The sequence below is a fragment of the Pinus tabuliformis genome, chromosome 5_2 (assembly GCF_031772625.1).
Source record: "Pinus tabuliformis cultivar Carrire ecotype Pingquan chromosome 5_2, CPIR1, whole genome shotgun sequence".
In the NCBI taxonomy this organism is placed as follows: Eukaryota; Viridiplantae; Streptophyta; class Pinopsida; order Pinales; family Pinaceae; genus Pinus; species Pinus tabuliformis.
This window is the reverse complement of record NC_142306.1, coordinates 32,538,973-32,564,278: the sequence shown is the minus strand read 5'-3', so window position 1 is coordinate 32,564,278 and position 25,306 is coordinate 32,538,973.

Genomic DNA, 25,306 nt, shown 5'->3' with positions numbered 1-25,306 from the left:
AAGGCTTTGTATAATTCCTATGTATTTCAACCTTGTATGATAATACAGATAGTGGGGGTCTTTAACTGAGGCTTCCCCAAAGTATTTTCATGTGTATTGTGCATTGATTCTTCTTCTTCTAGTTATATTGTTCAGCTCGATCTTTAAGCTTCCGAAAATTGATAGTAGAAGTGTTGAAAATAGCAACAAGAAATGGTAAAACTAGAAATTCTAAAAAAAACACTACTATAAATAGGAGTTCAACCAGTGTTGAACATAGCAACAACGAATGACAAAATAGAAGTGCTAAAAATATCATTCTATAAATAGCATTTCAGGATACCTTCCTATTTTAATTAGTCCCTGAACTAAAATAGTGAAGTAAAAGGTGAATTTGATCTTAGTAGTTTGTAAAATAATTAATTAAATCATCTTGAGTTGATTAGTTGAGGAAAATCAAACATGAAGTCTATGTGGGGACATGCAACAGTTTCTCTGTTAATTGACGAATTTATCCATCAGTTAAAGAGATACTGATGAGTTGTAATATTGAGTTGTAATTAGTTGGCTCAGTTACCTGAGTCAAGTCCAGTTAGATTTATTCAAATAGTTTGTTGAATTAATGTAGTTCCAGTTAGTTAATGCTTGCATGCATGTAACTGCCACACTTCATATAAATGAATATTCTCTCATAAATAACTCATGCATGCCGGTTTAGACAGAGAACCAGTTGAGATCATATGGAGGGACAACTATCAGTTGCTAGAATATTCCATTTTGAATATTCCTTACATGCAGAAGGAATTCTTTCCTTGAGGATTGCGAAGTTACTTCTTCAGGTTTTGTGAGTTTGATGAGGCCAATTCATACATGTGGCTTCGCTATACCCCAAGAAAAACTGTGCAAGGAAATGGGAGGCTTGGAAGGCTTGAGGAGGACATATACTATGTCTATTTAGTCTCTGAGCTATATTGTTTTGATTGCAGAGAGAACAGGATAGCTTGAGAGCTGATTCTTTTTGTAACTTGAACAATATTTCCACTTGTATGATAATACAGAGATTGGGGTTTTAGGCTGAGGCTTTCCCCAGGTTGTTTCTTCTGTGTTATGTGTGATTGATTTCTCATTCTCAATTATATGTTTTCTCTTGATATTGCTCAATTCAATTATGCTTCCGCAAATTGATAGTAGAAGTGTTGAAAATAGCAACAAGAAATGCTAAAAATAGAAATGCTAAGAAAATCACTACTATAAATAGCAGTTCAGCCAGTGTTGAACATAGCAACAAGGAATGAAAAAATGGAAGTGCTAAAAATAGCATTCTATAAATAGCATTTCGGGATACCTTCATATTTTAGTTAGTCTTTGAACTAAAATTCGAATTTGATCTTAGCAGTTGTTTGTAAAATAATTAATTAATTCATCTTGAGTTGATTAGTTAAGGAAAATCAAACATGAAGTCTATGTGGGGACATGCAATAGTTTCTCCATTAATCGAGGAATTTATCCATTAGTTAAAGAGATAAGGATGAGTTGTAATATTGAGTTGTAATTAGTTGGCTCAGTTAACTAAGTCAAGTTCAGTTAGATTAATTCAGACAATTTGTTGAATTAATGTAAGTTCGGTTAGTTAATGCTTGCATGCATGTAACTGTTGCACTTCAGATAACTGAATATTCTCTCATAAATAACTCATGCATGCCATTTCAAATAGAGACCTAGTTGAGATCAGATGGAGGGACAACGTACTATCAGTTGCTAGAATATTCCATTGTGAATATTCCTTGCATGCAGAAGGAATTCCTTCATTGAGGATTGCACAGTTACTTCTTCAGGTTTTGTGAGTGTGATGAGGCCAATTCATACATGTGGCTTCAGTGGACCCCAAGAAAAACTACACAAGGAAATTGGAGGCTTCGAGGGCTTGAGGAGGACATATACTATATCTATTCAATCTATGAGCTGTATTGTTTCGATTGCAGAGAGAGCATGATAGCTTGAGAGCTGATTCTTTTTGTAACTTGAAAAAGGTTTCCACTTGTATGATAATACAAAGGTTGGGGTTTTAGGCTGAGGCTTTCCCCGGGTTATTTATTCTGTGTTATGTGAGATTGATTTCTCATTCTCAATTATATGTGTCCTCTTGATATTTCTCAATTCGATTAAGCTTCTGCAAAGTGTTGTATAAGTAGATCTTGTATTGTGTTTTAGTATATTGCATAATCTGTTGATCTACAGTGGGAATTTCTACATGGCATCAAAGCTAGGTTGATCAAGGTGAAGAAAAATATACTAGAAGGAGAAGTTTGATGTTTGTGGTTCCTGAATATAGAAATCAAGTTCTTATCACATATCAATTTCACCAATGGCATTCTGCAGTTTAAGACTCGAGTATGCCCTTGATGGCAGCTCGAATTATATAGCCTGGAAGGATCACATGGAGTCAGTATTAGAGGATAACAGTCTAAAGGACTTCATTGATCAAGAAGTCCCCAAGTTGACTGATGCTACTCAATTGGAGGAATGGAAGAAATGTGTGGCTAGAGCAAGGAGAATCCTCCTGGAGGGAGTTTGAGACCACATTGTCTCGAGCCTCCATGGGAAGGAGACACCATTTTCAACGTGGAAAACATTGAATTATATGAAAATAGAAATTATCAGAGGAAGCTGGTGCTGAAAGACAAGCTTCATAAGATCAAGTGTGAAAAGGCCGATACGATCTACATATCTGAACTAGCTCACTACCTACAGGGATGAGCTTGGAAGCGTGGGGATCATGACCGCTAATGATGACATGGTGAGTCTTGCACTCCTCGATCTTCCTAAGAGCTGGCATAGCTACCAAGGCACAGTTAATGGAAGAGAAAAACTTCTAGATTGGGAACAACTTTGGTCAGATCTGATGCAGGAGGAAATAAGAAGAAGCACCAGAGATGGATCCTCATTGAGGAAAGATGATGAGGAAAATCTAGCCTTAGTGAGTAAGGTGAGGAAAGGGAAAGGGAAGGCGTCCCATTCCAAATCCAGTTCTTCCCATGGTGGGAATAATATTGACAAATCAAAAGTGCGATGCCTTCATTGTCGTGAAGTGGGCCATTATGCTACAAATTGTCCACAGAATAAATCCAAGAAGGGTTCCTTAAGGGGATCTGATGGTGAGCCACTGGCCTCACAATTTGAGCTAGATTTCTTGCTTATTGCATGTATGGTTTCATCCATGGTGGGATGCGTGTGTTACCTGGATAGTGGAGCTTCATTGCACATGTCAGGTGACAAGAATCTTTTTAGTACCTTGGAGGAGAAGGATCTCTAGATGCGGATCGATATGGGCGACGATGGAAAGTACCGTGTTTTAGGTGAAGGTACGGTTGTGTTTCAGTGGGAGCATGGAGCTCCCCTCACCTTGACTGATGTAAAGTATGTACTAGGTTTGAAGAAGAATCTTGTGTTTGTCACTATGCTAGAAGATAAAGGCTATGATGTAGTATTTAGTAAAGGAAAGGTATTCCTGAGGCATATCGGTACTGGACAGAAAAAGCAAATAGGGATTCGAGTTAAGAATCTCTACAAGCTAGAGGTAGATGACTGTGCTACTTTGAGTTCCAAAGCTGAGATGATGCAGAGCCAAGATGTTGGCGAGCTATGGCATAGAAGGCTGGGCCACTTGCACCATGGAGCCCTGAAGATCATGCAACAGATTTCTACCGGAGTGCCCAAGGGAAAAGTTGAGCATACGACTACATGGAAAGGTTGTACCTTGGGTAAGCATGCGAAATATTCCTTTCCAGATTGAGATAGTAGAGCTAGAGAAATCCTAGAGTGAGTTCACTCAGATGTTTGTGGACCTTTCTCTACAGCCTCCATCGCTAAACAAAGGTACTATGTTATTTTTATTGATGATTTTTCTCGTAGATGCTGGATCTACTTTATGCAAAAGAAGGATCAAACCTTCTTGAGGTTTTGTGAGTTTAAAACCTTGGCAGAGAAAGAATCTAGAAATAAAATAAAATCCTTGCGTAGCGAAAATGGTGGAGAGTATGTCTCCCAATAGTTTAAATAATTTTGCGCTGCAGAAGCAAGTAAACAGGAAATGACAGCACCCCATAACCCATAGCAGAATGGGGTGGCCGAAAGGAAGAACAACTCTATTGTGGGAGCAACTCGAGCGATGTTGCATGACCAAAGCATACCAATGCATTTGTGGGCTGAGGCATGCAATAGAGCAGTATACTTGCAGAATAGAAGCCCGCACTGTATATTGGGAATGAAGACACTATGGAGGCCTATTCCGGGAAGTGACCTAATGTAAGTCACTTCTGAATATTTGGATCATCAATTTACTGCCATGTGACCAAAGATTCAAGGAAGAGGCTAGACCCAACAACTGAGTTTGGAATACTTGTGGGGTACACAAATACACCCCACAACTATTGGGTGTACCTACCTTCCACTCAAAGGACTATCATACGCAGGGATCTGAAGTTTGATGAGAAAAAATCCATGAAAGTGTCACTTGAGAGGGAGCTCAAGTTGCATGCAGAGGAGGAACTTTCGGTTCCTAAGGATGAGGAGCCTCAGATTGATGTGGAGCAGCCACATGCAAAGGATCCGAGAGTGGAGACATCCACTCATGCTGATACTTCCAGACATGGGCAGAAATGCTCAAGGAATGCTGACAGGTTGATGCTGGATGCGTAGGAGAATGTGGGACAACCAACTTCTCAGCAGAGACAGAGGACATTTCCCGAGTAGTACATTGGGTACATGGCCCTAGTTGGGGAGTGTGTAGATACGAAACCTTCTTCATTCGAGGAGGTAGTGTAGCAACAAGTCTGCGTTGATGCAATGGTAGAGGAGTATGATGAGCTATCATTTGGAAAAGTGTGTGTGATGTTGTCCCAAGCCCTCAAGGAAAGTCAATGGTGAGTTCCAGATGGCTTTACAAGGTAAAGCAAGCAGCTCATTGCAGTGTTGAGAAACAGAAGGTAAGGTTTGTTGCTAGGTGTTTCTCACAGGTTGAGGGGATCAACTACGATGAGACTTTTTCTCCTGTAGCAAGGTATTTGTTATCACTCCAGGAAACTCTCCTAGGTTGCAGATCAGAGATGCCTAGTAACATATAATCTTCAATATTGTTCTCTAAACTATTGGAATGAATGATGGTTTGGATCAAGTCAGATAATCATTTTAGCTCTATTCTCACTCAAGACATGCATGAACACCCTCAACAATACAAGGCTTTAGACTAATAATGCTCAATAATTTATAGATTCAATGGAAAGATGGAGAATATTGACTCTACCAGCAATTTCATACGTAAACATATATGAATGGCCAACTACAGGAAGCAAATGAAACTTGCAAATATAGTTTATCAATGCAGAGATAAGATGATAGTTATCTGGCATTAGATACAGTAGAAAACATGAATAACCTATTCATGCACAAGCATAGAATAGCAGAGAAAATGGAATTGAACATGTAACAACAAAAAGAGCTTATATTGTTAGAATGAAGATGAGAAGCTTGAATAAACAGTGGAGGAACAATCTTCAAAGTTGAACCCTTATTACATCTTACTTTTAGCTATTTATAACCTGTTTACAATGCTCCTAATCTCTCTAGAAGGCTCAGAGTCTTAATCTATCCTTTATGTCCCTTTAACCGTTTGATGCCCTGACTAGGCAAGCATGGGCTTGGAGGATTATTCTTATGACAACAAAGTAACTACATTATGATATTTTGGTTGCATTGGCAAGGTTGTTGATGCCCCATGATTAGTTGTTGTTGTGGCTATGTTGTGCTGTCTATTCTTAGCCTCTATGTTGGTTTGGGGAGGAGCTGTGTGTGCTGTGGCCCTTTCTATGATTTAAAAATGCATACATTTTGTTAAAGCAGAACATCGCTGCCCTCTTGTGGACCTCTATTAAATTAATGAATATTTCTGATTTAAATAGAAAACACAACAGCACTGAGAATTCCCACCCTTCTCTGTCCTTTCCAAACTTCAATAGCCCTAAAAATGTTTAATTCCTTTATCGAGTCGCCCCTTAGGGTTATCACAAGTCGCATTCAGCCTGATCCCTTTGTATTTCGTTAAATAATGAAAATACATAAAAACTGCGAAAAAACATTGAAAGACAACTTTCTGCGAATTTCAAATATGATACATTTTGATGCCGGAAACCCATCGGGTCTGGGCTCCATCGCTATTGCAATGCCCCAAGGTTTATTTTGTATTTCATTTAAACAACGAAAATACACAAAATGCATTGGAAATGGGCCTTGGCGCGGTCCTGAAATTTTATGAAACATTGTTTATAATACCATTGGGTCTGCAAAATCAGGTCACACACATATACATGTAAAGGCCCCGCCCCTTGGTTTCCGTCGATAGTGATCCATCGATGTAACGCAGGACTTTGATCTACGTGCATGATCGACGTCCACATTTAATCGTCGATCGTAGTTACAGCTTCCCCTAGTCTGTGCCGATAATGTCGACTTGCCTCCGCCAATCCAATCATTGGCGATCGCTGATTGGTGGTGTCCAGCACCAATTTTCACTGCCCGCGACTTCCGATTTGCGATTTAGACACTTAGATCTGGGTCATTGATTGACTAGATCTAACATCAGTTGTGCGTTCTTGAGTTTTAAGCCTGCAATGAGGGTTTTTTTACTGTTTAAATGCATTTTTTGCCTCCTTCGTTTGTTTGGATCGATGGACGATCTTAAGCACTCATGAAGACTTAGGGAGTGCTTTGGAGCATATTTGGATCCAATTTTGGGCCTTTCGTCAATGAGGCTAACATTGGCTCCTTCTAGGGATGAAATCCTCCCTGTGAGGTTTCAAGAACTACAGATCAATGCCTTTCCTATAAACAACAAGATCAAATCTTCCTCCTAGTGTTGCATTGGGCATGGAGTCTATTTAGCATGAAATAAAAACTTTGAAAACAACATATTTACAATACCAAGGCTTGAAAGCCTTAATTGAAATAAAGTTCGAAGAACAGCCCATTGCTGGGCCATCAAAAACATATCCTCCCTCCTTTGATGCATCCCTTTCGAGAAAACAATCACCAAATTGAAAATTAACCCTTTTTACCTTTCTATCAAAGGATTCTCTATCTTGGTCAATGTGCATATCAAAAAATTCATCAAAGACTTGCAAAAGCCTATTGATTTGGTCCTCTACCTCAAAAAATTTCCAGTATTTGACATTATCAGGCAGAGATGGTCCATATTTCACCTCATCTCTGCATGCTTTTAGCCTTGGATGTTTTTCTTGAAAGGTTTTGTACACTTGTTGAATAATAAGGTCTTCCTTATACTTTCCTGTGTCATTTGTGATCTGAAAAGTTAATATAAAAGATGAATCAATGTATTCCTCTATAGGGGACTGTTAACGGGAAAAGTGTCTATTCAGAATGACCCTATCCCACTAAGGTGTGACAATGACCTTAGAAACAAACAGAGAAAACTACTTACGTATTCTTCTTTATGAACTATAAACAAAGAGGAATAGGATGAACCAACCTGTGTCTTGCGCTAGTCCTTTGATCCAATATCTCCCCTCTTTGACAGCTTCCAGCTACCTGCTCCCTTACTTGCCCAGCTTCACCAAGTTCCTGTAAGATCACAGAAGAAGGAAACTACACAAAGACATGGATTTATATTCATAAATAGCTTAGGATCAGATTTAAGCTAAACATACAAATGTAAGAAACATCAATGATACACAAGCATGTAGGAGAAACTCAAATAGTTTTATTGATATAACAAGAAGATCCAGGAGGAGTTACAACCAATGATTCCTGATCCAACATCAACCTCCCAGCAAAGAATCCCCTCTTCACCTCCAACAAAGCATAAATCACCCAATACTCTGATATCTATCTCAAAACCAACAGCAATTCTCTGCAATGTACAAAATTCCAGCCTCCGGATCTCTGGGATGAGGGATCCATATATAGATGTACGCAAGGAAGATGATTCAGCTTATGATTTGACTAGTGGCTTCTCTCTGTCAGTTCTTGCTTCCACTTGGAGACTGAGAGCCTCTTACTCATCCTTGGTCGAACTCAGTGAGGCAAGTGTCATTGGAGAAGATTCTGGAAGCTTCCATTGTCTTTCCACCTCGCGGAATGGCACTGCCATTTGTCATTTCCCGCTCAACGCACCCTGGTAGTGCATTTAGGTGTGTTGCAACGCACCTAGCTAGTGTACTTGGGTGCTATGCAATGCAGCTAGCTAGTGGAGTAGCTGAAATGATCCTGATTTGACTGATTCTGAGCAGTTTCTGGTGGAGAACTTCTGGAAGAAGCTGTAATTTGTTGACCTTGTTCCTTTAGGGGTCGGAACGACACTTTTAGGGACTTAGGATCCCTTCATTGATGGAAATTTTATGCTTAGAGCTGTAAGGCACAAAAATGTCTATAACAGTTGCCCCCCTAAAGTATGAGGCCGTATATTGGGTGAAATGCTTTATTAGGAGGATCCAAAGTTCTTTCAATGCTGGGAGGAGACCTGTAATAAGATACAATACAATACATTATCTTCATACTGCTTTCATGATCTAGCTGAGGCGGGAATTCCCATGCTGAGCTTTATAAATTCATTTTAATGTACATAGGACAGACAGTCATCTGATGGTAGACTGATGATTCTGATAGAGCCATCATCCTTTTGGTAGGATGATTATCTGTGCTGCAATTCTGTACATTTCAATGTCTTTATTTTCCTGAATATATATCGCAGCCCAGATGGATGAAACTAGATTCGGGGTCTTCAATCTCGTCCGATCTTCACTCGAAGTACAAGTCGATCCATGTGAGAAATGTTTTGAAGTCGAACATGGAAAGACGTCGCTTGATTACCAGTCGATGATGTAAACTGTTAACAAGTGCGAGAGGAATCACTGATAATGATGATGACCCTCAAGGTACTGCAGTACAATTCACGTGGTGTGAATAAAGGACTTGGCGTCGAACACCATGCAAAATCTTTCGGTCAAAGGTCATTGATGTATACCTGTCGCCAGAAGTGAGAAACTTGCCATTGAGGCATGCAAGCTTCAAAGTACTGAAGGGGGTGTTCCTAGATCAACTTCTTGGATAATAAGCTGATGTCGACAAGAAGTGATCTGTCAAAGGAGGGCCTTAATGAATCCCACATCAATGACACGGAACGGAGCAAATGATTTTGATGGAGGTGAAAACGATCTGATGATATATGGTTCAGGATGGCGGTCATGAAAGAATGAAGTATAATGTATGGTAATGGGTGGGACACAGGTGACTTCTCTGGATGACTTCTCTTGAACATGTCCGCGACACTTATGTGATGGATTGGTAGCATTTACCCCAAATGTGGATGGTATGGCGTGACCATGGTGATGTGACCGGTGAATGAAACAACCCAACCCGACTTGGACACGGAGTGGAAGTGTCATGTTCAAGAGCAACTTGCTACCAATAAAGATTCTTTTGAGTTTTCTTCCCAATTTTTCCCCAGTCATTGCTGACCAGTACCTCTTTATTTTTGTCAAGCTTGAGGAGGATAACATATTCTTGTTCTATAATTTTCCCTTCGGGCAAACCCATCGCTATGTTTTAACGAGCCTAGCGATAGTGAAACTCGTTCTCGTCTAAAGACAAGTTTGTCGCTATTAATCTTTTTAACGAGTCTAACGACAAAGATAACTCGGTCCTTTTCATTTTTAGAGAGTCTGAAAAGGTACGTAAAGGTAACTCCAAAATTCCTTTTTCGTCATCTAATCCCTTAAGTCCGAAAAAGTATAAAACAATACAGAAGGGATGAATTTTCGATAGTTTTAACGAGCCGAACAAAACAAGTGCTCGATCTTTTTGTGCAATAATCCCTCAGGTCCAAAAAGATTAAAATCTAGAGGAGGGATAGCACTTCCCGTCGCTTTAACGAGCTGGAAGGCAAAAACTCGGCAATCTTTTCATATTTTACGAGTCAGTTGAAATGAGCTTAAAGAAGACTCGTCTTTTGAGGAACGAGTGATAAAATGGGTAGCAGCTGATTCCAGGTAAGGTTTGGAATTTTCCAATCACGACAGTGTCACAAGGATGGCTAGTGAAATCACTCTTCACAGCTGTTCCTCAAAATGGGTAAAAAATCAAATGGAGGTGAATGATCGGCCAATGGAAAAGTGGAGGTGACGGTGCAAACACGACCAAGGCTTTAATGGCTGAAGTACTACATTCACGGTGGTTATTTACCGGGGAATAGTTCATTTTTTAACGAGCTTAAACGCGGGTGGAAACATTTGCTCATGTCTTATGTTTATTTTTTAATGAGCTTGAACTATGTGCTAAAACTGCTCGATTAATCCAGTCATATGATAAGAATGTCTCATATAAAAACTCGGCATTCTTTTGAGTGTTGCCCCACATCCTTTCTTTATGTAAGTTAGGAAATGACTAATCCTACGAGTTTAAAAGGTTAGAGGTCCTAAAAATTTAAAAAATAAATAGCCGCCCCTCTCTTTCACTCCAAAAGGTTTGCATGCCCCCAGGTATAAAATATGGTTTCAAGGTTACCCCTCAATTTGCAGACAAAACATTTGTTCTATCAGGAAAGGCCTACCTCTTACAGGTTACCCAAAGATTGTTCTATTCGCGGTGCAAACAAAACACTTCTTCGGCGATGTTGCTCGAAATAAACAAAGGTGAGTGACGATGCCTGCCAACTCACATAACTTTGACAAGAGAATCTTATTCTAGAATAACCCCTCTTCCACCGACGGACGGGGTACAGACTAGTCATATTCTCCCGCGGAAACCTACCATATACCCGAAGTTTTCCTGCCGAAGCAGACCAGGATGCATGCCCCCTGGGTTTCAGTCATATCCCTCCGAATTACTCACGCTCATCAGGAGGATGGATTGGAAATTGAGACATTTCTTGCGTGAAGACACCATTTAGGGATGGTATATGCCTATTTGCTATGCGTGATCTGGGAAATGAAAGCTGGTCCACGAGCTTGACCACTCTTCCTTCGTGCGAAAAACACATTACTCTAAAGAGTGAGGGGACGATGGATCCCATGCAATAAATATAGTCTCATCCAAGGAGTAGGTTATAATCCAAGGGTCCTTGAACTACCATTACGTTCATGCGAACTGTCTTCCTTCTCAATGTTATGGGCACATCGGGAGGGATCCCTAAAGGTCGACTGGTTCCTTTATCAAAGCCCGTCAGATTTCTCATTTCAGGCAAAAGCGATGGCGAACCAAGTGCTTTCCAAGCAGTCGAGGAAAGGATACTCACAGAAGCCCCCTCATCTATGATGGTACTAGCTATAACCATTCTATATATTTGAACGATAATTCGGAATGGTACACTTGCTGGTAAATGGGGTCTGCCTAGTTGATTCCAGTCGAAGGAAACAACTAGGTTGCTTGGAGGTGGGACCGAATAGACGGCCCGGTACGGCTCTGACGAACTTCCTTCCTGCGGTAAAGGAATGGGTAAATTGCCCCCATGTTCGTCGGAGTCTGTGTTGATGAAGAGAATTTGGACGGTGTCATCCTTGTTCTCTTCAGTGATTGTATCATCCGAAGATAAAACCTCTAAAGGCAAGACCGGGTCAACTACCGCCTCGACCTTTTGACTTTTGTCTGGTATGGATTCAGATGGTTTATCTTCAATAATAGGCGCTTCAGCCGACCACTTGAGCGGGCCAGCTGGTGTTGTGGGGAAAAGTATCCGATGCGGATGACCCTATCCCTACTCTAAAGGTGACAGTCTTTAGCAACAACTGAAAGTAAAGCTTTGATGTTTTCCTTTATGAAAGTACAGAGAGGGGGAAGAAATGATCAACCAACCTGGTATCCTTCACTTAGTCGATCTTGATCCTCTCTCTTTGTCTCTTGTTCCCAGCTCCTTGCTCTCTTTGCCGGTCCAGCTACACATAAGCCCTGCACAAAACGAGAGAGGAAACTACAAGATACAAGTACTCATAACTGATGCATGGATTAGAGTGAATCAAATATACATGTAAATACAATACATCAATGCAATACAAGTATATAGGAGAACATGTAAAACTTTATTGATAGAAGTAACAGGGTTCTGAGAAGGTTACAACCAATGATGGCTCCAATCCAGCAGCACCTCCCCAGCAGCAAGAACTCTCCTCTTCACCTCTAGTAAAACAATCACCCAATAGCTCTAACTGTAATCCAACAGCACCTCCTTGCTTTACACAAAATTCCAGCCTCCTTAGACCTCATAGAAGAGCTCTATATATAGGAGAGAAGAAGAAAGGATGAGTCAGCTTGAGACTGACATGAAGCTGCCTTGTGTCCTCTCCCTCTTCAGTTAATCTTCAGTTCTTGAGTCCACTTGGAGATCCTTGCTTACACATGGTGATCAAGTACCTCTTAGTCATCACAGGGCGAATCTCATGAACCAAGTGTCAGTTTGGAAGCTTCCTGGGCAGTTGACACCTTGCAGGATGACTGTGCCACTTGGCCAATCTCGCCCAGCGCAGGTAGCCTTCATTAATCTTGACTTCCAGCGCAGGTACAAGGAGGGACAGTTGCATTCCAGCGCAGAAGCTCAGTGGAGCAGCTGACATGATCCAAAATAAGCCTGTTTTGAAGTGTTTTCAGGTGGAGAACTGATTGGAAGTGCTGTTGTTTGATGACCTTGTTCTTTTAGGGGTAAGAACAACATGTTTAGGGACTGAGGATCCCTGTGATTATTGACATTTCATGCTCCATGATGCGAGGCACAAAAATGTCTATAACAGTTGCCCCCTAAAGTATGAGGCCGTTTATCGGGTGAAATGCTTTATCTAGAGGGTCCGAAGTTCATTCCAGTGCTGAGGAGGCGCCCTGTAATACAATACAATACAATACATTATTTTTCATTCTATTTTCATGATCTAGCTGAGGCGGGCATTCCCATGCTCAACTTTTATAAATACATTTTGGTGCATATGACAGACGATCGTCTGAAGGTAGACTGATAATTTTCTGCTGAAATTATCATCTTTTGAATAGGATGATCATCTGTTGCAATGATGTACATGACAAATGCTTTTATATTTCCTGAATATATATCGCAGCCCGGATGGATGAAACTAGATCCGGGGTCTTCAAACTCGTTCGATCTTCACTCTAAGTACAAGTCGATCCATGTGAGAATTGCGCTGAAGTCGAACATGGAAAGACATCGCTTGATTACCGGTCAATAATGAACACCGTTAACAAGCGCGAGAGGAATCACCAATAATGACGATGACCCTCAAGGTACTGCAGTACAATTCACGTGGCGTGAATAAAGGACTTGGCGTCGAACGCCACGCAAAATCTTCTGGTCGAAGGTCATTGATGTATACCTGTCGCCGGAAGTGAGAAACTTGCCATTGAGGCATGCAAGCTTCAAAGTACTGATGGGGGTGTTCCTAGATCAACTTCTTGGATAATGAGCTGAAGTCGACAAGAAGCGATCCGTCAAAGGAGGGCCTTAATGAATCCCACAGCAATGACACGGAACGGAGCTAATGACTTTAGTGGAGGTGAAAACAAACTGTGACATATGATTCAGGGTGGCGATCATGAATGGATGAAGGATAATGTATGGCAGTGGATGGGACACGGTTGACACTTTCAGAATGACCCCTCTTGAACATATAACAACACTGATGCGATGGATCGGTAGCATTACCCCAAATGTGGATGGTTTGGCAAGGACCATGGTGATGAGACCGGTGAATGAAACAACCCAACCCGATGTGGTACGGAGGAAAAGTGTCATGTTCAAGAGTGACTTGCTACCATTAAACTTTGATGTTCTCCCAATTTTTCCCCAGTCATTTCTGACCAGTACCTCTTTATTTTTGTCAAACTTGAGGAGGATAACATATGCTTGTTCTATAACCTGCCCTTCGGGCAAGCCCATCGCTATGATTTAACGAGCCTAGCGATAGGGAAACTCGTTCTCGTCTAAAGACAAGTTTGTCGCTATTTAATCATTTTAACGAGTCTAACGACAAGGAAAACTCGGTCCTTTTCATTTTTAGAGAGTCTGAAAAGATACAGAAAGTCAACTCCATGATTCCTTTTTCGTCATCTAATCCCTTAAGTCCGAAAAAGTATAAAACAATACAGAAGGGATGGCTGTTCGGTACTTTTAACGAGCCGAACAAGACAAGCGCTCGATCTTTTTGTGCAATAATCCCTCAAGTCCAAAAAGATTAAAATCTAGAGGAGGGATAGCTTTCCGGTCGCTTTAACGAGCTGGAAGGCCAAAACTCGGCAATCTTTTCATATTTTACGAGTCAGTGAAAAGAGCTTAAAGATGACTCGTCTTTCGAGGAACGAGTGATTAACAGGGCAGCAGCAGATTCCAGGTACAGGTTGGAATATTCCAATCACGGCAGTGTCACAAGGATGGCTTAGTGGCATCACTCTTCGCAGCTGTTCCTCAAAATGGGTAAACAAACATATGGAGATGAACGATTGGCCAAATGAACGGATGGAGGTGAGACTGCAAGAACACGACCAAGGGCTTTAATATGGCTGTCAAAGGTTGCTCACAACTTATGTTTATTTTTTAACGAGCATGAACTATGCGCTAAAACTGCTCGGATCTTGCGTTTATTTTTTAATGAGCATGAACTATGTGCTAAAACTGCTCGTTATGCCCCCAGCATAATAACGCAACCGAGGTGCATGCCCCCCAAGCTTCATTGCATTCAACTTTGTTGATTGGAATGAAGGTTTACCATTGAGATCTGGAAAGGGGATTGTTTCATTTTTTAATGAGGTTGACATAGTAAAAGAACTATCCTCATGGTTTTTCATTTTTTAACGAGGTTGACCTGAGATAGGAACTATCCTCGAAGCCGACCAAATATCTAGGAATCTTCCGAATCCAACCAGAAGATTGGATTAGATTTCATTTTGTAGGTTTCCACCGTGGCCACTCCCGCCAGATTAATTGGAGGCGGTAGGGCGAAAGTACCCATTAAGGCAGGGTCTTTTAGGAGACCTACTCCGATATTTTGAAACGAATGGTCGCTTCCATGGATCAGAGGAACGCTTCCTGTAACTTGTGAACCATTAGGGAGGAAATTTTGTTGGTCAATGATCGTAATCTCTCCTTGAAAGGGGAATGCGATTTTCCTAAAATAGGTCGACACAACAGCTTCCATGGCATAAATCCATGGTCTTCCCAGTAGGATGTTATAGTCAAGATTGCCATCGATGACTTCAACATCTATTTCTACTGTTTTGCCCCCTAGTTCAACTCTCAAGTTACTAAGGATACCGTAAGGGGTATATGTCCTTCTGTCGAATGCTTTTAATGTTGTTGATGATCGCGTCAAGGTTGGAGATCCTAAAGTTTTCCAGCAACTCATCGACATACTACATTTCGATGCCCCCTCATCAATAATTGTTCGATGAACAGTTTTGTTGAGGGCTTTCACTTGGATGAGGAAAGCTAGTTGAGCTGGTAACTGAGGATCATATCCTTTGTGATCAAAGGATACAAGATTGGAATCTTTAGGATCCACCCCACCAATTGCTGATAACAATGCCTACCTTTGGGATGGGCAATGTTGTAGTACTTCAAGAGTCGACATAGCAGATGGCGATTGCGCCAAATCTTCCACTATATTATAATGTTGTGCTGCTCTGGCACGAGGATTAAATGTCGACTTGTGTACTACTCCCTTTGGCGGTTTTATTGTTAATTCATGTGTGATGGGGGGTACAACTTCTGCCGAAGTTGTTGTCGAACTGCTAGGTTGATCTTTACCTTTATCGTTCGACACCTGTGGATTCCCGTAATCTTTGTTCCTTGTCGAAATTAAAGCATCATCCTGTTGCTTCGATATCGATAACATAAGCACTTGCGACAGTGAAGCATTTCCACTACCAACCAGATTTTTTCCTCGATCGGGAAATGGATCAGTTAACACAGCTGGAGTTTGCGAACTCTTTAAGAATCTTTTTAGATCAGCTTTGTATGGACATTCTCTCGTCCAGTGATCCTCATCACATATCTGACACCCATAAGGTGGTTTCCTATCTCGAGGAGGGCTTGAAGAAGTTTTTCGAGGAGATGACTCTCCTTGTTTCTTCTTCTTCCCTTTGTTTTGATTCTTCTTGCTTCCTGGTTGATTGGAGTTTTTGCCTTCATCCGTAGATACAGCATTTACCTCCGAAGCAAGAATCTCTTGATTTGCTTTTTGATTCGAAGTCTTACAGGTTTTCTTATCTGAATCCCTTGTCGACTTAGCGTTTGCAGTTCCAATCACGCCATCACCGGCATGAGAGTCACTATTTGATCCGGGAGGAGGAGGGATTGAAAATTCCGGTCTGGGGGCGTCAGGTATCTTATCATAGAGCGTGCCCGACTGAGTATACACTAAGTCCAAATATTGAGCACGAGCAATAACTTGCTCCTCTGTTACGACGCCTCCCTTGGCCACATCTTCTGTTATTGCCGGCAGAAGCGACTTTATAAACCACTCAGCTAATAGCTGATCTGGAACATAGGTCTTTACCATTCTGCGACGACGACGCCACTCATGTATATGATCAGATATATGTGTGGCTGTTGTCTGCTTGAAATTGGTCAAGATTTCTGTTCCAGTTTCGTACCTTATAGGTAACTGAAAGTGTGTTAAGAAAGTCCTGGCTAGGGAACTAAAATTGTCGAAAGAGGCTCTAGGTAATTCAATATACCATTTGGCCACCGGACCAGTCAATGTCCTCTGGAAAAGACGAAGCCTTATCGAATCATCATTCAAGGTATTCGACGAACACCACAGGTGAAATGTCATCACATGATTCGACGGGTCTTCGCCCGGATTTCCATTGAATTTAGGAATGTCCGAAGGAAGTTTGTGAGGAATCGCTGGCCACCAATGGGCATAGGCGATTGGATCGTTCGTCAATCGATGTAAATCTGGTAATTCTAAGGTCGCCACGAATGGCAACTGCTGATTCAGGTTTGGCGAGGCGTACCCAGGATATGATGGAATCTCCTGAGCAGTAGGTCTTTGCACACCAGCATAATGCAACTGATGTTGATATGATTGATATGGCTGGTGGGCTTGGCCACTGTAAAGTGGTTGGTTTAACCCATTCTGAATATAGGGTTGCCCACTATTTGCAAAGATCTGTTGCTCAGATCCCTGGTACACCTGTTGAAACTGAGGTTGTTGGTATTGCACCATCCATGGTTGTGAAGCCATGTTTTGCTGTGCGACACTAACCGACGGACCAAGATGCGGGGTTATGGTTCCCGTTTGTATCTGTGTCGTCCCGGCAGTTGGCGATTGTGGTTGTGTTACAGGGTCAATAGGTTGTTGCATTACAACTCGGGGTTGACATACAACAGGCATCGATTGAACTTGCGACACGGTTACAATTGCTGGCGTCGTCGGGATACTAGACATAGGTACACATTGTTGCATGGAATATACAACTCTTGGCTGTTGGGGTAACATAGGTACCCAACCACTCGTCGTTACTTCAGTCAAACCTGAATGTGGTTGAAAACTTCCGTATGGGTATCCCCTCGAAAGGGGAAGTGAAAGGGCATATTGCCCCCCATACGGTAACAATCCGGAGCTCAAGGGTATAGATGGCCTTTGAGGACTGGATGGCCCAAACTGATTCCCAAAGGGATCAATTTGTCTTGTTTCAACATAAGAATTACCGGGTATTATACCGGAAGAACAAACTGGAACAGACCAAGTTGTCATAATAGTCCCTGGGTGGACTCCTTCTAGCTGATGAGAGCTAGTCGGGACGGCTGGTATGCCGGCAAACATCGTTGGATTGGCAGCAGGAACTTCTGCTGTCGCTGTGTCATTTGGCACAGTCCTAGATGTCGACGGTTGTTCAGACATTTTAAGTCTATCCAATAAACTTCCTAATGATTCTTCAGGAACTTCTGGTGGTGATAGACAAACTTCTGATGCAGAAGGAAAAAGAGGGGTACCTACTCCAAAATGAATTGGAGTATTTGCTTGCTGGTCCTCTACGATTTCCTCTATTGCAATCAGACCAGGAGGAAGAGGAAGACCGTCAGGTCCGTAAAAGATTTCTGGTGCCGAAGAAGGGGTTGCTTCGACAGCGATAGTTGTTTGAACAACAAGACTCTGTGGACCGGTTTCAGATGGAACTGGTTCAGTTATGCAAGTACTTGTCTTCAGACTAGGATCAGTACAACTGTCCCTCTGTTGCTGTTGAACTTCTTCAATAGAGGCAGGGATTCCAGAAATATTGGGAGTGACCAGAATCTCAGATGTTGTTGGAACTTCCGTTCTAACTCTAAAAGGAGATTTTGACCTGGTCCAGCGAGATCGCTTCGCCCGTACTACTTTCGGTTCCGGGGACGGAGGTGGTTGACTCGCGAGTCTCCCCGAATGACGGAGTTTTAATTGACTTTCCTCCACGGTTGCGGATTACTTGATCAACTAAAATACAAAAAGGGGAATTATGTTTCCGTATTGAATGAATTTTATTAGACGCTTTTAGACACAACTTTGCTTTTTCATGTTTTAAGAGTCGAGAAAAAGCTAAAGATGACTCTAGTCGCCTTCGATGTATTAATGAGCCCGAAGTGACAAATGCTCGGTTGGACCTTTTCAGTTATAGAGTTTGAAAAGGGCCAAAAGAAACTGCTCTGGAGATCTAGGCAGAGGGTGTGCCAAACCTTTCGCGAAACCACAGAATACGTTTTACGGTACGGGTGGTCGATCTTCGTGAATGCTGTGTTCACTGCATCGCGATTAGTAGGGCGGTCGACACGGCTTCCTAAGGATAAAGGATAATTGCCTATAGGGGTCTCCCAATATACGCGACGGTACGCGGGAGCACAAGTCCGTATTAGTGCTATCGTCCCTCAGGAGGAATCACCCACCTTCGTAGAGATCGACAGTCACTACGTTTAACGACGCCGGAACACGTCTCTACCTAGACCTCTACTGTGAGCGTTATGTTACAATGCATTTTTAGATTCATTCAATATATTTTAAGTTGATCTTGTTTATCAGTTTGTCTTTCACGATCACCACAAGATGTATTGGTACAAATTCCTAAATGCAGCTAAAATGATAAGCAAGCTTTCACAATCTTTTTAGCTTTGAAAATCCTAACTACTGAGGGGAGAGAAAAACAATATCTTTCCACACAGAGCACAAAGCACAAACTAATGCACTTTCTCCTAGATCAGACACACAAACTTATCAAAAATGCAAATGCAAGATTCATGTATTTCTTTTCTTTTCCTTTAATGTTGATGTAGACAAAAGGAAAACTGTTGTATAACTTTCGAATTCAATTTGAAGCGTAAACAAACAAGCTTCGTCTAACATGAAAAGACACCTTACAGGTACTTGTTTTAACACTAAAAAATATACGAATTCAAACCATAAGATGAAAAACAAACAAACTCAAACAGCCATGAACAGTAATAAAACTAGCTCTTAAGATCACAAAGACACTTTTACAGTTCAGGATCTAAGAGGTCACAACTATACTGGTTCGCTTTTCACAATGGGAAACTGTAACTGAAACAAGAAATACTGAAAGAACATTCACAGTTTCATCACACAACTGAGGCGGAATAATGTCAAGGAGAATGGTTTACAGCAAATACAATGACCAGCAAGCAATCAGCAAAAAATCAGTGAAAACAGGGCCAAGACACAATGGGAAAACTGAGCAAGACAATGGCTAACTGGACCAGCGCAGGCTCTAGTCTGCCAGTTTGACTCTCAGCGCAGTTCCCGAAGGGAGTACCTGCGCTGTAATGCAGACTGCCTGTGGACAGCCTGCACTGACTCACGAGAGTTTCGTCTACAAAGAATTCCGGGTCATAAAAAGCTCAAAAATGCACTGTTTTTGCTGAAATAAAAAGCTATAGGTCAAGTACAGGCTAAGGGATGATCAAGAGGATGAAGATCTATCACAAAGAGCAAAGAGTCTTTTGTAGATAGGCTCTTCAAATCTTGAATTTTCTCAACAAATGAGCAAGAGTAGCAGTCCCTCTACTTCGCTTTTGATATAGTCAAAAGCTTTTCGATTTGGTACTCTTTTCTTCAAGAAATGAATAGAAAAATACTACAAACACCAACAAGATACTAGGCTCCCCAGCGGAGTCGCCAGTTTGTTGTGGGGAAAAGTATCCGATGCGGATGACCCTATCCCTACTCTAAAGGTGACAGTCTTTAGCAACAACTGAAAGTAAAGCTTTGATGTTTTCCTTTATGAAAGTACAGAGAGGGGGAAGAAATGATCAACCAACCTGGTATCCTTCGCTTAGTCGATCTTGATCCTCTCTCTTTGTCTCTTGTTCCCAGCTCCTTGCTCTCTTTGCCGGTCCAGCTACACACAAGCCCTGCACAAAACGAGAGAGGAAACTACAAGATACAAGTACTCATAACTGATGCATGGATTAGAGTGAATCAAATATACATGTAAATACAATACATCAATGCAATACAAGTATATAGGAGAACATGCAAAACTTTATTGATAGAAGTAACAGGGTTCTGAGAAGGTTACAACCAATGATGGCTCCAATCCAGCAGCACCTCCCCAGCAGCAAGAACTCTCCTCTTCACCTCTAGTAAAACAATCACCCAATAGCTCTAACTGTAATCCAACAGCACCTCCTTGCTTTACACAAAATTCCAGCCTCCTTAGACCTCATAGAAGAGCTCTATATATAGGAGAGAAGAAGAAAGGATGAGTCAGCTTGAGACTGACATGAAGCTGCCTTGTGTCCTCTCCCTCTTCAGTTAATCTTCAGTTCTTGAGTCCACTTGGAGATCCTTGCTTACACATGGTGATCAAGTACCTCTTAGTCATCACAGGGCGAATCTCATGAACCAAGTGTCAATTTGGAAGCTTCCTGGGCAGTTGACACCTTGCAGGATGACTGTGCCACTTGGCCAATCTCGCCCAGCGCAGGTAGCCTTCATTAATCTTGACTTCCAGCGCAGGTACAAGGAGGGACAGTTGCATTCCAGCGCAGAAGCTCAGTGGAGCAGCTGACATGATCCAAAATAAGCCTGTTTTGAAGTGTTTTCAGGTGGAGAACTGATTGGAAGTGCTGTTGTTTGATGACCTTGTTCTTTTAGGGGTAAGAACAACATGTTTAGGGACTGAGGATCCCTGTGATTATTGACATTTCATGCTCCATGATGCGAGGCACAAAAATGTCTATAACAGCTGGATTCTCAACTAATGATGGACTTGGCAAGAGTTTTTTATATCCAGGAGGAAGTCGTAACGGTGAAACCGGATGATCATCCAAAACTATTTTCGCTTCGTCTAAGAAGGGACAATGGTGGACAGCATGATTGCCTTCAAACAGTTTACAAGGAAATCTAGCTTTCCCTTTTTGTCCTGAGGCTTCACTTTCGCTTGTTGACAATGTGCTTTCAACATGATCACCAGAGGTTGATGACACCGGATTGTGTAAACGAGGAGACCAGTCCCTTAGTATCCGAGGGATGCAAGGACAATCTCTGTGAAAGTGGTCTCCTTTGCAAATGACACATGGCGATTTAGGCCTGGTCGGTGCAGTGTGTGGATTTTCATTAGACGACACTCGTTTTCCCCCATTCGCCTTTGGCTCCTTCTTCTTCTTCTCTTTCTTCTTCTTTTCCTTCTTCTCCTTAGGAACTTGATTTTTGCCTTTTCCAGCCCCATCAAGCGAAGAGGAAGGAGGAGAGGAAGAATTAGAGGAAATAGAAGGTTGGTGGGCAACTCTCGACTCATCTAATTGCTGATTCGATTGTTCAGGAATAGTTGTGTTCTGAACGACATTGGTTGAGAAGAGCCATACCGGCAAGCCAATTGTCAGTCCTGGAAGCGATAATGTGGCCATATGGGGTGCACCAACATCTCCCCAAGAGGAGAAGGGACTAGGATTTCCACCAAGGGGAATTCCTTGGTTGGTAGACTCCATTTTCTCAACCTAAGATCAACGTAGGAAAAGGGTAATGAATATTCCGTTTAAAATAAAATTTTAGACGCTTTGACACAACTTGTTTTTTCAATTTTAAAGAGTCGAGAAAAAACAAAAGATGACTCTAGTATCCTTCGATTTTTAATGAGCCTGAAGTGACAAGTGCTCAGATGGACCTTTTCCATTAAGGAGTCTGAAAAGGAACGAAAGGGACTGCTCTGGAGATCTAGGTAGAGGGAGTACCAAACCAATCGCAAAACTGCAGAATACTTTTTAGGGTACGGCAGTCAATCTTCCCGAATGCTGTGTTCGGTGCATTGCGATCAGTAGGGCGGTCGACACAACTTCCTATGGATAAAAGGTTTTCATCCTATAGGGGTCTCCCAATATATACTCGACGGTACGTGGGAGCACAAGTCCATACTGGCACTTATCGTCTCAAAGTGGAGGAATCACCCAACCATCAGTGAGGACAATAGTTACCAGGCTTTACGACGCCAGAATACGTCTCTAGCCTAGACCTCTAAATGTTGTGCGTTAACTTCCAAAGTGTTGTTAGATTCATTCAATTTATTTTAAGTTGATCTTTCTTATGAAGTTTGCCTTTTGGGTTCCACACGAGATGTAGATGTAATTCCTAAAACGCAATCTAAAGATGATAAGCAAACTTTTATCTCTTTTCAGCAATGAAAATCCTAGCTACAAGGGGAAAAGAAAGACACAATCTTTTCACAAAGAGCAACGAGCACACTGTAAATGCACTTTCCTAAATCAAGCCAAACAGACTGTCAATATGCAAATGCACATGTGCATGTATTTGTTTTTCACTTTCTTAATATTGATGCCTAAAAAGAAAGTTGATGTACAAATTTGAATTTGCTTTCAAGTGACAAACACAAACAAGCTTCTTTTCGAAATCAAAAGGTAGAGATGATTACGACACTTTATGATTTTGAAATAAATACTCGTTTCGACACTAGAAAGTCACAAATTCAAACCAAAGGCAAAAGTAAAAGCATAATCAACTGTCAACAGCAAATAAACTTTCTCCTGAGACCAAAATCGACAGTTACGACAGATCTAAATCAAAGGACGACAGTATAACTATTCTACTTTTGCAACGGAAAACTATAAATGATGTAACAAACACACAAAAACATCTACATTTTTTTTTATACAAAGGAGGCGGAATTAAGGCAAAGAAAAGGGGTTTTCAAATAGACACATACACTGATCACAGGCTGCAAAAATCAGAGACAAAACTGAAAAAATGAAGCAAAGAACCTCAGCTGCACAGGGCTAGGCTGATCAGCGCACCTGTTACACAGAGAAACTGGATTGCAGCGTAGGTAGCCCTCTCGGGAACTGCGTTGAAATGCAGAACCTCTTCACAGAGCCTGCACTGGGGTAGAAACGAGAATTCTATTCGGGTTCTGGGTCACGGTTTGCAGTTTAATCTATGGTTTTTGGTCGAGTAAAAGCAATCAGTAATGCACAATCAGAGGGTAGATTTAAAGGAGGTGTGAGAGTTATCACAAAGGGCAATCAGATCATTTGTGAATCAGCTTTTCAAATCATAAACATATCTAGTGAATGGATTGAAGTAGCAGATGTCTACTTTGCATTTGTCAATGGAAAATGGAGTTTGATTGCTACTTCTAAGTTTATGAAACAAACAACAAGAGAAACACAAACAAACTAATTAGACACGTTCCCCAGCGGAGTCGCCATTTTGTTAACGGGAAAAGTGTCTATTTAGAACGACCCTATCCCACTAAGGTGTGACAATGACCTTAGAAACAAACAGAGAAAAATACTTACGTATTCTTCTTTATGAACTATAAACGAAGAGGAATAGGATGAACCAACCCGTGTCTTGCGCTAGTCCTTTGATCCAATATCTCTCCTCTTTGACAGCTTCCAGCTACCTGCTCCCTTACTTGCCCAGCTTCACCAAGTTCCTGTAAGATCACAGAAGAAAGAAACTACACAAAGACATGGATTTATATTCATAAATAGCTTAGGATCAGATTTAAGCTAAACATACAAATGTAAGAAACATCAATGATACACAAGCATGTAGGAGAAACTCAAATAGTTTTATTGATATAACAAGAAGATCCAGGAGGAGTTACAACCGATGATTCCTGATCCAGCATCAACCTCCCAGCAAAGAATCCCCTCTTCACCTCCAACAAAGCATAAATCACCCAATACTCTGATATCTATCTCAAAACCAACATCAATTCTCTGCAATGTACAAAATTCCAGCCTCCGGATCTCTGGGATGAGGGATTCATATATAGATGTATGCAAGGAAGATGAGTCAGCTTATGATTTGACTAGTGGCTTCTCTCTGTCAGTTCTTGCTTCCACTTGGAGACTGAGAGCCTCTTACTCATCCTTGGTCGAACTCAGTGAGGCAAGTGTCATTGGAGAAGATTCTGGAAGCTTCCATTGTCTTTCCACCTCACGGAATGGCACTGCCATTTGTCATTTCCCGCTCAACGCACCCTGGTAGTGCATTTAGGTGCATTGTAACGCACCTAGCTAGTGTACTTGGGTGCTATGAAACGCAGCTAGCTAGTGGACCAGCTGAAATGATCCTGATTTGACTGATTCTGAGCAGTTTCTGGTGGAGAAATTCTGGGAGAAGCTGTAATTTGTTGACCTTGTTCCTTTAGGGGTCGGAACAACACTTTTAGGGACTTAGGATTCCTTGGTTTATGGAAATTTCATGCTTAGAGCTGTAAGGCACAAAAATGTCTATAACAGGGACACAAGGACTTCACATATTCCCGTAGCTTCCTTAGAGCAAGCCCCATCAAAGAACATGTCCCAAATCTGGGGGTCTTCTTGCTCTGTGATTTGGAAAACTGGTTTTTTAAGCTGCGTAGAGGCCAACTGATAAGGCTTGGTAATGTCAAGACCGAGCTTATTCATGACAGCTTTGGGCATTGAATTAAGGCTGGCTCCAGTGTCTAAAGGGAAATTGTGATGGATTTCATCATGAATAGACATTGAAACATAGAATGATGGGGAGTTGTCTTCACAATTTACAATCATTGGGCTAATAATGACAACTGGTTGGTCATCTTGCAGAATTACATAGTCAGTGGAGACTTGGATGGTTTTAGGCTCAAGAGCCTCAAGGATATATTTCTTGAAGCACTCATTATTCACTGGTTCAATCAGAGGCATAAGTATTCTTTGCTTCTGGATTTTTGATTGAAAACTGAAAGAAGAAGGGGACTTGCCAAGGCCTCTTACCTCTATGGCTGGATCTTTGAGGATGATAGGATCAATTGCTGGTTGCTTCTGCTTATTAGCTTGATGTTTTGTAGG